This window comes from Ambystoma mexicanum, chromosome 14 (genome assembly GCF_040938575.1).
Source record: "Ambystoma mexicanum isolate Mex_15411 chromosome 14, UKY_AmexF1_1, whole genome shotgun sequence".
NCBI lineage: Eukaryota > Metazoa > Chordata > Amphibia > Caudata > Ambystomatidae > Ambystoma > Ambystoma mexicanum.
The window spans coordinates 85,651,104-85,663,740 of record NC_090940.1 but is presented as its reverse complement, the minus strand read 5'-3'; positions in this window follow the sequence as shown (position 1 = coordinate 85,663,740).

Genomic DNA, 12,637 nt, shown 5'->3' with positions numbered 1-12,637 from the left:
ATTGTTTTCGGAATTCCACCAGGAACCCATTCGCCCCCAGTGACTTTCCTGCCTACAGATGGTGTAATGCTGTGGTCAGCTTGTGTTCTTAGAAAGGTGTTCCGCAACTATTTCCAGCACTATGTGATATCTGTTTCACAGATATATCACTGACATACTCTTTCATTCCAATCCATTCAGGCTCTACCCAGGACAACTAGAGATCAAATTGTGTTTCACAAATACATACAGTATCTCGTGTGCTTGTGAATGGATCCCACCCTGGACATCCTGAATGTAGGAGAAATATCAGTTGGATTCATCCCTTTTATATAGCTAGGCCTTTTGCTTCCCAACTTTGTATGCAGACTCTTACACCCTACCTTGGGAGAGCCTGTTTTAATGTCTTGCTTGGGCTACGTTTGTTAACCACAGCTGTTTTTTTTATCACGTGTGTTATAGTTTAACAAAGCTTTGCATATCAATAAACAATGGACCAATATACAAATATATATGGATATTACACAAGGCATAAATTAGTTTAAAAAAAATGATTAGTAGAGTTTCTTAATTAAAATGTTCTTGATTAGCAAACAAACACATTTGATTAGCAATGTTGTACTTATATGTTTAATGTCACCAGATGTTATGTGTACCCAAGACATAAAATTAGCAACAATAGCATTTTTGTGTATGACTGAAGACATTAGTGAGATGAGTCAAGCCTTGCAAATTCTTTAAAATTCTGCTAGACCTGCAGGTCCAGTTTACTTACTCGACCTAAGAGTAATACACTCCACCCATAGCAAAGGATGACAAAAAAATGTCAATGTGCTTTCTTTAAAATTGTGCATGTCACCACAAACCCACTTTATGTTTGGCACACTGCTGCTACCCAGATGCCAGCCATGGACAGTAAAACTTGTATTTGACATTTACTGCAAACAACTTAAATGTTAAATACAAGTTTAAAACATCCCCTGGAAATGGTACGTGCCCTTCATAAAATCTACTTGACTATTCCAACGAGCGAGTAGACTTTGCGAGCCCTGGATGAGTGTCTGTAAAATGTAAAAGGTTAGCTGCATGAATGTACACAAACAAATATGATAGAAAAGGCTCTGAAAACAGTTTGGCCAGTGTCATGATCCCAAGGTCCCATTCTCGATTCTGCCATCCACGTTCCTGTTTGTGGAAGCTTGCTTCTAAGCATTCTCGGTGCACGGCTTCTCCTTTTTTCCATTGTTCGTGGTTGCCATGGAGATGTGCCGTTTCCACGCTCCCTTCCGCAATGCTGCGTTCCACTGCAGTGCAACGTACGTTGCAGAATGATCAGGTGGTTGTACCGGCAGGCTGGTGCGGCAGGCTCCGCCCACTCTGCTTGCATAAAACCTCTCCTGTTTGATCACTCGCTGCTTCTGATTGAAGTTGTACCTGAAATCCTTAGCTTGAATCTGCTTATACTCGGACATTTGCTTTGACCACGGACTGCTTTATTGCCTACTGATTTTGTACTACGTTGCCTGCACCACTGCCAAACTCAGCCTGTCTCCCGGACGTCTTCTGTCTCCTGTTTTTTGATCTCGTCGCTCGTTTGGAAGCGAAAACCTTTCCCGGTCCTGCTACTTACCACTGCACGTCTCAGTGCTGCTGGACTCCTTTGTTAAACTCCAAGACTATCTACAGTATACCTGACTCCAGGATTGTTTAGTGCACGCAACCAGGACGCTCAGCAGCTACCATCAGTGCACCTTCCTGGAACTAGTGCGTCCCTCGTGCCGTGCAGGCCTAGACCCTTACTAACATTCACCATTTCCTTAGTTTGTTCACATTTGGATTCATTCTCCACTGCAATACCTTCCAACTTTCCACCACATTACTGGTAAGATCCCTGATTTCCCTGATTGAAATCTTATGATTACATTCTATTATTCTCAGACTTAGTATAACAGTTATCTTTGCTATTGGTAATTAGACAAAGCCTTGAAGAATCCTTCAGTCCTTCTAAGACATTTCCAAGCACCAGTGATAGACCACCAGGTTGTTCTTCTATCTAGTGTGGTTATAGGTTTCCTTCTTCCACTGACAAACCGTGTAATCTGTTGCTTTTTCCTTTACAGCGTGGCAACGTGGCAGTGTGTTCTCCCCGCTCTTTCAGTTGATTTGCTCCTCTGTCCTGGTGTGTTCTTCACAGCAGAGGGGTGTATCAAGGGAACAAACTCCCTCTGTGAGGAGACTTGGGTCAGTAATGGTCCAGGTTATACAACAAATCGGTACTAGCTTCAACTGCCTGGTATTTATCTCAGTCACTGTTCCCACGAACCTGATCCAAAGTTGATGACACTAACAGCCAGCTCTCTCTCACAAGTCAAGTGCTAATATATAATGCAATCATAATCATAGGGCAAAGCGAGCTGTGGAGAACTATAGTGTATGGTATTGCAGTAGATCTATAGATGTACAGACTTGATGGAACTATTGATATCTATTTTGCGTAAACATTATCTTGCTTTGTGTATTCATTATTTAAGAGGAAAGAATGTAACAGACTATGCAGAGTGGAGGGTGTAGCAGGCAGAGAACTGGGCAAACTAGGTGAAGAATATTGAAGTTTGCAGCCATCTCACTTTCATGGGTGGAGCATCAGTTGAACAGATGCATGCAAACCAGCAGATCACGGAACTAGGTTTGGCATTAAAAGCATTTGGCCGTGTGGTCATGTACGTTTTCAAAGTGATCACTCGTCAATCTGGATCATCTTCCCCAACAAAAAGGAATATAGTTGGCACTATGAGATTTAGAAACACTAACAGGGAGCATTAAAGCAGGGAGACCATGCAGTGTTTTACAATAGTAATACTTTAATTATGCATGATGTAACAACATAAAGATTTAGGAATGGAATTGCAGGACTGTCTTTTAAAGAAACAAATAATGTTAACACATACGGGTCTTTGCCAAATAGTTTGCATGGTTAGTTTAATAAAAGTGTCATCCCGATAACTTCTGGTTTGCAATTGTTTGAAAAAGAAAGACATTCCTGCCTAGCACTCCCACACAGGCCTTTGGCACTTAAAAATGGAGGAGATGATTTGCTGCACTCTCTCCCTTAGCCCCTTTTAAACTTGCAGTGAACAGTGAAAAAAGGGTGGAGAGAGCCTGGAGGGCAAGAGATTAATTCAGGGTGAGCTATGCTTTCATTGAAAAGGGTAATTTAAATAGCTAGAGTTGCTACACAAGTGTCAATTTAATTAGCAAACCTACATAATTGCATAGCAAGTTGCTACGCGACACTACTTATTTTATGCCTTGATAACATGTTATATAAACATCACATTTTCTATTACAATTTCTGAAAAAATATCTACCAGGGAGAACCTTGAGATTACAGGTGGAAACACGCTACATGCAACCAAGCACATAAATAAACACATGGTTGGCTGTTATGTTGCTTCATACAATTAGAAGGTCGGATGAATAACATTGAACAAATTTAAAAAAAACCTTAATAATTGGCTCACCAAAAAAAGACTTAATCAACATGACTAACTGAAATGTATTTTCCAAGCCGAGTACCATCGAGTACTGACTGCACGTCTGCACTGGACTCTGCCGACGGCTGCCTTCGCCTGGATTAATTGCTGATCTCTACATTTCATTGTGACCTTTGGATTGTTTGGACACTGGGCTCCGCCCATTTCCCACGCTTCCTCTACAAATTTGAGGGCCGCGCGCACCAGCGCGCGCGCACCAAGCCGAGTACCATTGAGTACTGACTGCACGTCTTCACTGGACTTTGACGCCGACTGCCTTCGCCTGGATTAATTGCTGATCTCTACATTTCATTGCGACATTTGGATTGTTTGGACACTGGGTAATTGTTATACCCCTTATAACTTTTAAGCCACCTTTCAAATTACTCAAACAGCTAACTTTTGCCCATTTCTTTCTTATTGAAATAGGCTCCGCCCATTTCCCACGCTTCCTCTACAAATCTGACGCCCGCGCGCACCAGCGCGCGCGCACCAAGCCGAGTACCATCGAGTACTGACTGCTGACCGCTGCTCCGCGGATCAGCGTCGGCACGTTTCACTTCCCGCCATTTTCAAAGGCTCTTCATTCCGGCCCCTTTTTCTTGTAACTACCGACACTTTGCTTGTGGTTACGTACATGTTGTACATTGTTACGGTGATTAACTACTCTCAGTTAGAACCAAAACGTGAGTCTAGAACCAAGATGCTTAGATTAACGTCCGGCATGCCACGTGTCCCAAGTTTATTCCTGCAACAGAGGAGTCTCCCAAAGTCCCCCGTGAAGACTCACTCTCCTAAGATGGGACTGAGTTAAAAAAAAAATATAGCTTTCTCCCCGGATATTCGTTCCTTTTTGAAAAATCCTGATGCAACGGACACAATTAAAGGCGACGTCAACACTAAAAGAACCAGCGCTCGAGTAGGAACCAATTTAGCTCTGCTGGAGCAGGGCAAAACCACGGAAGTGATCGAATTTTCCGGTGTTTCTGACACCACCATGTGACACTGTGCCTCTATGACAACTGGTACCGCAATAGGGGAGCAGTCTAGGGCTCCTGCTTATCTGCCCGAATTTTCTATTCCATCACTCCCCGCAAAATGTAATTTACCCATTAAAAAATGTGCACCCTTGCCTTTATACTCCCAAATAGTTGATCCACTATTCACTAAGTCAGTGGAAATTAGGAAGGAAGTAATTCAGGATCAAGAGATATGCAATGATCCTCTCATAATGCCCTTGCCTGACTCGACTTCTACTCAAGCGATTGATGATGGGGCTATAGAGTTATCCTCCTCTCCTCCTCCTATTGCTAAAGGCTCTAATACTTCTAATCTATCCAAAACCCCTGAACTTTACACCACGGACGAGCCTGATGATATTATTTCACCTAGGAACTCCCAATTGTCAGCAGCCTCGTCATTTTCTAAACCTCTTCCTCGTCCATCATTTGGTTTTCCATCAATTTCGAACCCTGCTCTTGAAGCGGCACTAGCTGCAATTAATACAAGCATATTCTCGATTGTAAAGCTTTTTGAAGTTTTAGACCATAGATCTATGGATCAACATGAGTCTGTTTTACTGCTTCACAAAAAAATCGACTGGATTGCTTTATATGCTAATAATTGCCCTTCCCAAGCAATGGTGGTCGATTCTTCATATGTAATGCCTTTGGAAAAAACATCAGCTGAAGAGGCTATTGATGTGGATTGTGCCTTAACTGCTCAATCTCCATCCGCTGTCTCAACAGAAGCAATTCTCAATTCTCCTGATGTTCAATTAATAGAGAAACCGTTATATGAGGTATTCACTAATCCTCTGTGCCTTAACAGGCGAAAAAGAAGAGGCAATAGGAAACGTACATCACAAAATTTTGATATATCGAAATATAACCAGGATATTGAACAAAGACCTCCAAAAAATTCAAAAAAATCAAAAAAATATGTGCCAGCTCCCAAAATCAAAAATTCCAAATCAAAAACGAAAAGATTTATTTCAAATTTGGTTAATGCTGAATTATCAGTTTTAGATGCTGTGAGCATCTCCCCGATGTTGAGCCCAAATGGGCAATCTGTTGCTCGCCCGACTACTTTGATGACTAGGGAGGCTGGTGTTCTCTCCAAAGGTAAGAAGCTCGATCATTCACTATCTGAACCTAAATGCAATGAGGAATTACAGATTTCGCGAAATGACCTCATGAATTTATCTGTTTATCCATTTGACCCTACCATTGATGATGTTTGTTTTGGCCTTCACAAGGGGCCTTCTGCTTAACCTTTGGCAAAAACGACTTTCCATGTGAATTTTGATGTCCCGACTCCCCAATTTAAAACCCTGGATCAAAAGAGGTTGGACATAGTGACTAGTTTAGCGGCCTCTGGTGGCAATATGAACACTATCAAACTTGCCCCCTCCATCCTCATCTAATGCCACTATGACAATGTCTCAACAGCTCTCAAAGTATCTACCACTAAGAGCTCCATTCACAGTGCTCACAACTCACTAGCTACCTCATCGTTTGTGACCCCCCTGACATCATATATGAAGAAGTGAGACCAGTGATACATCTGCCCAACCCCCCTATGTTACAGGAGGAGCACATCAAAGCAATTATGCTTGATAGGATTTTTGCGGATCCGTTTCATAACCGCTCAACTCTTCTGTTAATTCTGAATTCTGTACCATCTCTAAGTCAAGTCACATCTGATGATATTGATCGTGTTTGGTACCCGATTCCTGCACAGCAAGATGTTAGTGTTATGAACATCAACTCAAAAATTGTTAAGAACTTAATTTGGAATGAAAGGCAGGAATTATATAACCGGGGTTTATGTCTAGAAGCGTTTTTGCCTCCACCTACACAAACCGAAGCTGCATCAAATATCCTTAGTCAAAATGATAATCAAGCAAAATCTTGCTGTTCATGTAAGAATGATATTAGACTTATAACTTTACCTCCTTTGTCCAAATGGAATTGGATAGCTCAGAAAATAAATAACAGCAAAACACCTCAGAATCATTAAGATAAATATTTGGGCCTATCCCATTCTTGCTCCTTGATTTCCTGGAACACTAGAGGTTTTAGTCATTTGCTATTTAATAATTCATCGAACTTAAATAACTATGACATTGTACTTCTCCAGGAAACGTGGCTTCGTGCAATCGCAATATGGGAAGATCATCAAATTAATATTGCGCCGGCATCTAATCCTACGAAAGGTCGACCAACTGCTGGTCTGTTGATAGCAGTACGCACGGCTGCCCAAATATCACTTGTCGCATGGCCTTCCCCTGATGCTGGGATACAAGCAGTTGTACTATCCACTAAGAACATTAATCATCCTCTATATCCAAGTTGTTTAATAATTAATATATATTGGAACCCACTGTCGCCATCTGAAGCCCAATTCATAGATAAAATTGACAATCTATTAAATCTAGCATTAACCAGATCTAACATTGGATCTGTACTAATAGCGGGTGACTTTAATCTGAATTGTTTGAGCCCGAATATTAAATATGATTCTAGAGCCAATAAATGGGGTAAGCTTGTTACAACAAGGAAGCTTACAATGTTGAATGGTTCAACACCAGAGGATTGTCCCCCAAAGCCACTTGGTCCAGGATGGAAAGTAATTCTATTTTATATTATATATTCATTTCTGAGGAGGCCAACAAGTTGATAGCCACCTTCAAGAATATTCCATCTAAACTTAGTGATCACAATGTACTTCAAGTCTCGTGGCTCCCTCACCCGGTTGAGGACCAAATCTATTACCAATCATCTATTGATATTAATAATTCTGGTAATCGTTTAAAATGGTACCCTTCCATGGTCACAAGATTGCAAATCAAAATATCTAAATTAAAGCATACAACCTCTTGTCCATCGGAGACTTTTTATTGTGATTGTATCCAAATATTGAAATTAGAAAACCACAAAACATCTCGATCACTGGTCGCTCATAAATACCCCCGAATAATTCTGATTTCCGATTTTAAAAAAGAACTAAAAGCTAACTTACGGAATCCAGTAGTCAGAGGGTCCAAGGTACTAACAAATCAATTAAAGAGACAATATAAAAACCAAATTAGACAAATTATCCAAAACTTTAAACAAGAAAGTGCGGAAAAGATGCTAAAGGCAATTATGTCAAAATCATCTGGAGAGATATGGAAAATACTTAATTCTATGTCCACCTTAACTCATAGATCCATGTTATTGAGCCCCATCCCCGAAGCAGTGTGGACAACTCATTTTCAAGAACTTTTATATAAACCTGTTGAAGGTAATGATGAAATAAATATTATGCCTAGTTTAGCAGAATTTAAATTCGATGAATTGGACATTATGATTTTAATAAAGAAACTGAGCTCCTCAAGAGCTCCTGGTCCCGACCAGCTCACAAATGTAATTCTTAAACAAAACCCTGAAATGTGGGTGTCTGTGCTCTATATGATATTTACTCAAGTCATAAAGTCAGGACAAATCCCTCACTGGTGGCAACAAGCTATACTAATTCCTATATTCAAAAAAGGCGATCGGTCGTATCCGAACAACTATAGGCTGATTGCCCTTCTAGATGCCCCGGGGAAGATATTTGCGAAATTGATTTTGAAAGACTTTGCAAAATGGCTCACTAATAACAATCTTTTAGACATTAATCAATCGGGCTTTGTGCCAGGGATTGGGACCATGCAAAATGTATTCATTTTATCTATTTTAAAAGAACAAGCTATTTTAGGTAAACATCCACTTTTTATTGCTTTTGTAGATTTTAAACAAGCATTTGATTCGGTACCGAGACAGATTTTATGGAGAAAACTTCTTGACGTTGGATGTCCGCCATATATTAGTTTTTTAATTCATAAATTTTATACAAATACATCTATAAAGGTCAAACTAACATCCAAGGGCTTGTTAACACAACCAATTTCGACTAACACAGGTCTAAAACAAGGATGCCCTTTTGCCTCGATACTGTTTAATTTCTATATTAACAATGTTTACAGTGCTTTTAGTACGGTGCGCTCCTTCCCGCCAAAATTGGCCAATCAGGAAATTGCGTACCTTTTGTATACTGATGACCTTATGATATTAGATCAGACCCCAATTGGCCTGCAAAGGAAATTAGCAGCCCTTTATGAATATGCACAAGTGAATGAATTGATAATCAATACATCAAAATCGAACATTCTAGTTTTCCAACATAACCACACAACTAGTGAATATAAATTCAAATGGTTTTTGGGACATACTAGTTTAAAGCAAGTATTCGAATATAAATACCTGGGTGTAAATATAAATGGCCATTATGCTGATTCCCCTTACAAAACAGAACTTATTGCGCGTATGAAATCACTTGCAATACAGGGTAAAGCATTACAGAGGAAATACGGAAATTTCTCTATCATCCCTGCAAGAACCTTTTATCTACAAAAAGTTCTACCGACAATAGTTTATGGCAGTCACACAAAGATAAATCCAATGGCAACCACATGGGACACACTAGAAGGTATATTCTGGAAACATATCCTACCGGTCCCGCGGTCTACCCCAATTTCGCTGATAAGACATGAATTGGGGCTTATATCTTTGAAGACATCAGTTGCTTGGCTGATGATAGCATTATATAGGAAGATTATAATGTCTACTGACCAAAGTAAAAACATGTTTCCAATAATCAAAAAGGCACTCAACAAACTGGTATTTGTTCCCCTGCGAGAATGGAAAGAGTTGTTCACCCAACATATTCAACAAGCTAACATTTCAGTAGAGCAATTGATAGAATCACCAGATAAAGCGAAACTGAAATTATGGAGATACGATTGGATCAACACAACGGAACAAATTAAAAAATATAAAGCGGTTAATTTAGGTGCCTTTGAAATACGTGCTATGGATGTGTTACCACAATATTTGATTAAATTTCCGAATAGAAAATACGCGGATGCATTTTTGCGATTTAGGTTTAATTTATTACCTACGCAAAATTGGCTTCTCTGGATAGATCTGGAAAACTATCCAAGATATGCACCTACTGTGAAGTTTTTGATTCAGTTCAAACTATGAGACATCTTCTAATAGATTGTACCAAACTGGTTGACATGAGAAAGAAATATCTTTATAGACATTTTAAACATCGACGAATACTGACTCACGATGAACTATGGGTAACAATCTTCAACACCTCTAATACGTCCTTGATTATTGACATCATTCATTTTATAAAAGAACTTAACTTGATACAAATAGATGGAAGTTGTAAATGGAAGTGAGAAAACGTTCAAAGTAAGATGACTGCTCCAACATTGCAAAGAAATTGGTAAAACAAACCCACGTTTATGATTGGCTCGTGATACTGCAAACTGTAAACAAACTAAACTAAACTATTGTGTAAGTTCCTGTATATTACTCGATGTAAATGAGAGATAATTGTAATTTTCAGATGCTTGTATTCATTATCACAGTAATTATGTACACAATTGAAAAAGTTGTTTATTCAACTGAAACAATTTCTTGAATAAAAAAAAAAAATGTATTTTACTACATGAATGTTTTACATGATGATCTCCCAGCACCAACACTCTCGGCTTGTACCATTAACCTCAGCCACATCTAGGCTGCCTATGGTCATCTTACTTCCCCCCTTTTATCCCTCTCACTCAGTAGAAAGCCTCACACTTCTCTCTCTCTCTCCATTACTTTCTAGGATTAGAGACAAACTTGTACAGTTCGCCCCATAAATCCTCCAGTTTTCTGATACACTATTGTATCTACGCATTGAGATTACATGCTCTGTTTTGAATATGGCATGTTATTAAACTTTTCTTTTGCGCCTGTGAAGTGATTTTAAGGCACTGATATAAATGTACTATCTCTGTATTACTGCAAATGTATACTGTACGCCTCCTACACTCCTGCGATATCATGTGGCCTGGATCTTTCACCCTTCCAACTTTCTTTTTGTTACTCTTCCTCGCCATGTATGCATCCTTCTTCCCCTCAGCGCTTTGAAGCCACGTGATTGGCAATAATGCTTTATGCAAACCAACAAAAGAAAAAAATATATCTCTGCATAGTTCATGTACTCCAGTGCAGCTACATAAGCTTCACGTATTTATGTAGGATTTTTGTATGGCGCTATCTTAAAGAATGTGAGAATTGGTATATGGGGAGCACAGTACTGAGGAGTAGGTTTTGTGGGGTATAGAAAATGCCTCTGTTTTCTTTATCAGAACGCAACCTTTGAGTTTACATTGTGGGGTGCATTTACAGGCCCTAACAGAAATCCTTCACCTAAGAACCGCATTTAAACATTGCCACCAGAATCAGCTGTGTTGTGTTCTCCCTGGCACATGTGTGGCTCCCTGGAACACTGCATCCCGGAAAATGGCCCTACAATTGTTCCTTTCATCTGAACCACAAAGTTACGCACTGCATTGATAAACGGCTCGACATTTGCTGTCCTGTCATCTGAATACCAAAGTTGTGCACTGCATTCAAGACGGCTCTACATTTGCTGTATTTCATCTGTCATCTGAATGTTTACTTTATTTCATCTGTATCACAAAAGGTTAGGCACTACATCAAGAAAACGGCCTTGTCCCACTGTTCATTATTGTGAAGGGCAAAGATGTCATTAAAAGGCAACCAGACACGGCTGTTGTTTTCCCTTCTATGTAAAACGCAGCGCTCAAAAACACTCCAAATGAAAGAAACGGCCTGGATTTTACTTTTCATTTCATGTCACATCAAAGAACCCTGGGCCATATCTCCCAGTGTCCATGAACCAACAGTAATTGCAAACCCACCCAAAAGGTCAAACTAAAAGAACATCCCCTGATTTACAGAACCGCATTCCAACAGAAAATGAAATACGGCTTGCACACAGGGAAAGAATGATGTTTAAAAAGCCAATGTGGAAAAGTAACTTTTGCTTGCACAGAAATGTCAACGTGTGGGTGGGGGTTGGCTACACATGTACCGTATATTCTCCCCCAAAAGACTTCAAGCACCTTGAGACTCAGAATACTAGTAAAACCAGTTCTTGGGGCTCAATTGGAAGCCTGGCCTCCCCTGGAAGTCACACTTCTAAGTGAACAATGCCGCAATTACATATGACGTGGCTGAGGGTGTGATAATTACTTGTTCTTCCAGAACAGCAGGCAGTTCTAGCAGAAAGACAAGGAATGCAAGTGTGGCTAGTGCTTGACCAAGAAGTGCGAGTTCCTTTTTGCACCCACTCCGAGGGACAAACTGACAAACTTCAAAGGGACAATAAAAGTCTTTTGTTGCAAGCTGAGCCAGGGAGAGACAGTTTTCTGTGGGGGATGAGGAACCACCCTCCCATATGTGATAGATCATCCTGATTGACATTAAAGGAGTTAAGCATTTTAGGCATTTTTTCCAGCACTCAGAACAAGAACAAAATGTTGTTTTATGCTATTTTTCCATGCAATTTACAGGCGGATGTTAAGAGACTAAGTACATTTTCCTAGCACTTTGTGAATTGAAATGGCCAATCAAGACTTGTTTCTGGCTGATTTTAAAATGGGACAAATATGACCATTTGGTCGGAAGATGGAGATGTACATTATGAATATGCTTGATAATTTGCAGAATTGTAGTTATGTATTTCATGAAAAAGGCAAAAATATACCAAAGAGCTATGCTTGCTTGCACAGAGTTGGCGATCAGACTGTCTAATTCCTCGTGGCCCACTGAAACCACCTATTTAGAACTGTTCCCACTTGCATTTAGAAGTGTACCCAGTTGCACCTGAAAGTTTGCAACCAATAGCCTCTCTGTGAAAGTTGAATAAAGAACTGTTCCCACTCGCAACTAGAACTGTACCCCGCACCTCCTCAGAGAAAGTTGAATTGGAATTGTACCCTCTTGCAATTAGAAGTGTATCCAACAACATTTTAGAAATATACCCAATTGCATCTAGAAGCTGCACCCAATAGCCTATCTGATAGCTGATTATAAAACGGTTCCCACCTTAATTTAGAAGTGTACCCAATAGCATTTTAGAGGTGTACCCAGTTACACTTGAACAAAAACATGAAGCCTGGCTATTTAGTATGATGGAACAGGTGACCTCTAGGACAGTGGCCTGTTACA